The sequence below is a fragment of the Hylaeus anthracinus genome, unplaced genomic scaffold (genome assembly GCF_026225885.1).
Source record: "Hylaeus anthracinus isolate JK02 unplaced genomic scaffold, UHH_iyHylAnth1.0_haploid 12129, whole genome shotgun sequence".
Classification (NCBI taxonomy): domain Eukaryota; kingdom Metazoa; phylum Arthropoda; class Insecta; order Hymenoptera; family Colletidae; genus Hylaeus; species Hylaeus anthracinus.
The window spans coordinates 1-3,888 of record NW_026534373.1 but is presented as its reverse complement, the minus strand read 5'-3'; the positions used below and the strand labels follow the sequence as shown (position 1 = coordinate 3,888).

General features: G+C 37.0%; 1 long non-coding RNA gene across 1 annotated transcript; it reads left to right on the top strand.

The window, feature by feature from the left end:
* The first annotated feature begins 1,028 nt into the window (after positions 1-1,028).
* LOC128892621 (uncharacterized) lies at positions 1,029-2,265 on the top strand. The gene is made up of 2 exons (XR_008461123.1): positions 1,029-1,207; positions 1,953-2,265. It is a non-coding gene; the product is annotated as an uncharacterized LOC128892621 (long non-coding RNA).
* The last annotated feature ends 1,623 nt before the right edge of the window (positions 2,266-3,888 follow it).

The following is a 3,888-nucleotide window of genomic DNA, read 5'->3' as shown; positions in this document are numbered from 1 at the left end:
TATGTATACTTTTTTTTGTGTCTATATAAGTGTACAACATAAATGCATAAAATCCGCAGTCTGCTCATCACAATTTACGAATCCCATCCAGATTTGTTTTCATTAATACCCCGCCTATCGCAATTAATTCATTTAATCCCTTAATAAGAAACCCTGACATATATAGTCAACACCAGGCCTATTTAGTACGATCATTTTGACCCATTCTAAATCTCACCTTGTCCTAAAAGGACAAGAATATATCCAAATTCATTTTCGTTCGAGCCTCCTAATTAATTTTAATAAATCGATTTCACTGGTTAAAGTATTATTTCGTTAATAGAAATCTAATAAGAAATCCAAGTAAAGCAAGTGTTGACATGGCGGTGAACGCGTTATAAGCGACGCTACTTTTACGCATCGTCTACCATAATTCAGCAAATTTCCTGCAAATCGCTACGCTGAAACATCAGACGCGCTGCATTAAATCAATTAGAATCCCCGTGTCGTGAAACAGAGGCTATTATCGACTCGTCGTACACGATGATAAACGTACGAGCCTTTATACGCCGTTCCGTGCCAATAATAATAATTCGGATTATCCTCGGAAACGCGACGGTGTTTTCAATGATAAACGATCCCGGATCGCGGTTGCGCGTAACGTCATTGGAAGTGTTCGATCACTCGATGAAGGGTATAGAGAGGAATTATTGGACGATTAGGCTGCCTTCTATAATTGGGAGTGCACGGGGCGACGACGTGGCTCGAGTCACCACCGATCCCCTCCACCTTTTTACAAGACCGTCCGCGGAACCTCTCGGACCGTTTCGCAGATTCGCATTGCCGAGTTTCAACCCCGAAACGGCGCGTCTTTGTCGCAGGGGACTTTCTCAGAGACGGGCGAAATTCGAATAACAAACCAGAAAACAGAAATAACGTATAGTGATCCATTGGAACGGTTTCGAAAGAGGATTATTCCTTTAATTACGATATCGCTTTACCTTCACTAACGCAGATTGTGCGATTCAGATCTGATGGATAAGTAACGTTCAGAAGCATTCGAAAATTGTAAAAATAACTTCCAGAGATTCGAATCTAAACGAGAATTTTGCCCATCTCTGCTCAGAAGGAATCTCTTGTACGTGTACGCGGTGGTGGATTCGACCGATCGAGTAAGAAGTTCGCAAAGTTTGGTGCACGAGGATGACAATGAACAGAACGATCCAAGGTGATACGCTTCGTTTTGTCCAAACCCGTGAGAGATCCGAGTATTTTGTGATACATAGATTTAGTTGAAGTTTATTTGGAACCGTCGTCACGAGAAAAATTGAAGTGCACGGGAAAATGTCAGCATTTGAATTTCCATTTCGATGATATACACAGTCAGTCCTATAAGTAGACATTTGGAAGACGAAACGTACTTTAATTGAGTTCTACATTCTTTCTGCATTTGTAAAATGTATATTTTACTTGAAAAGGACATAATAATTATATACGATTCTGTTTTTCGCTTCGTCTTTCTTTTATTAATTAAAATTTCTGTCCTCCATCTGTACATATAAAAATATGAATTTGCATAAATATCAGCAATCTTATCCCTCTATGTCCGCTGAAGAAATTTAACGGTAGGCTTGGTGTTTCCAAATAAATGTTTCATTATAAATATGTACCTAAATAAACTTTACACGCGTATATATTTATAACGAAACATTTACGTGGAAACATCAAGCATACCATGTAATTTAAACAATAAACGTAGAGGTTACGAATACTTAAAGGACTGACTGTATACATGTATTAGAGTTGGAATGCTTTCAATTTGCTATTAGGTAGTAGAGTATATTATACTTTAGATGCCTCTGATTTATATCTAGAAGCACAGAATCAAAGACATTTTATAAGGTTCAAACATCAAATATTCCTCACGCGGAACAAACTAAAAAAAAAAATATATATATATAAAAAATTCGTAGGTGCCAAAACGCAAGCATTCAAGAGACGAGCCACGTTAAAGGGGGAAGCCAGTGATTCGCATAAATGTGTTCCTGGATGAGCGTGCATTTGTCTCCGATTAATTGGCAACAAAGTCCATGAAAACGTAGAGAAGTCCATCTGGATATTTGCCGGTAAATTCGATAGAACCAATGAGTTCTTCCTTCGTATGATTCAGCCTATGCATGGTAGATGATGCATACTACTACCCCCTTCCAAAACATTTGTTATCTAGATAAACACGAGTGCCGCTAGATTTTTATACGAGAATTTAATAAACGAATTTTTCGTAGAAACTTTATCAACATCTAAACCCCCGATCCCTTTTTCGTCCTATTACGTCCGTTGATTTGTTTTTATATTTTACCTTGTGTATCTATATGGGGTACGTTTTTGTACCGATCGAATGCACCCTTACCATCATTGACGACCGAGAAAAATGGCTCCGTGGGGTACACTCGATTCGAATGATTCTGTCCATACTACGACAGAGATGGGTGAAATTCTCGTCCAGATATAAATTTCGATTAACGGATAAAAGATATACAATTGTCCATCCGTTTAGCGTTGAATAAAATATTGAATTTAAGTCACAGAACCAAATATTGTATAACGAACGAATACAATTGAATATAGAAAATAAATTTTGTTTGCTTTTAGGTTTATCTTGGTTGTAGAGAAAAATTTAATGTATCGTAGTTTGCTATAATTTCTTTTCTGAATATAATGAATTACGAAAGAAATGAAAATAATTTATATTATTCTCCATTTTTACTATACGAACTATTCCTGTTCGCTTCGTTTTCATTTGTTATCAATAGATCAAACACGACTTTTGTGTTTAATTTATAGAAGAATAAATAGAATGAATGGTACACGCTATATTCAGACAATTTGTTGCCTAAATTGAATTTGCTCGTAGAACCAACAAAAAAGAAAGACCTAAAAGCAAATTAAGATTTAACTGTGCGGTCGACTAAACGACTTTTTTTCGTCGATAACTCGAATAAAGTTTTGTCCACTTCTACGAGGACAGAATCATTTGTATCTTGTGCGTTCCTCAGAGGCATTCAACAGACCTGCCAATGATATCGAATTCTCGCTTCAAAAGTGACACAACTAAAAATTCTCCGATTTTTGATTTGAGATTGTATCGAGAGAAACAAATCCTAATAATACTGTCTGTCGTCAGACAAATTGAAAGATTTTACTAAAAAATATACTCGAAGTGAAAACTTGATTTAATCATAAATCAATATATAGGTGTGTGTATATATATATATATATCATCAATCATTTTGGTCGGTCAATCAAATATTAGTTTACAAACTGAAGAATCTTTAATTGTGTCGTTCCTAAAAGCAGAAGTGCGATACGTGCTTCGTCGAACTGCAAATGCACGGTATCAACAACAAATTACCCAACCCGTGCGTTACGATAATATACTTCAATCGTGACAGAGTGCTGAGTACCGTTTCGATTAGACAAGCCAATTAAAGCAAACCAAAGAGCTTTAACACGACCGACAGGTAGTGTTTCCATGGATGACGATGCTACCGAAAATTGTACGATTTTCAAAACATCGCCGTTCGTTCAGGGGATCGTTAAATGAAGAGTTACGTTTAGATTCGTTGTAAGAATATAAGACTGATTTATTCCGTAGATGTAAACTTATATACAAAAGATGACGTGTATGCTCGGACGATGTTTGTCGGAAGAAATCTCACCGCCACGTAGAAACAGTACCGATAGGATTGAACTAACGGAGTCGCAACTAGACGAAGCGGTACGGCAGTGAACGGTACATTTTTGGGAAAGGTGTAGCAATAACAATATCGATAGTAATAATAATTTGAATCGAGCATAACTGCTTAGAAGCACTTGCGGTGAACGATGCCAGGGCCGGACTCGTCGTAC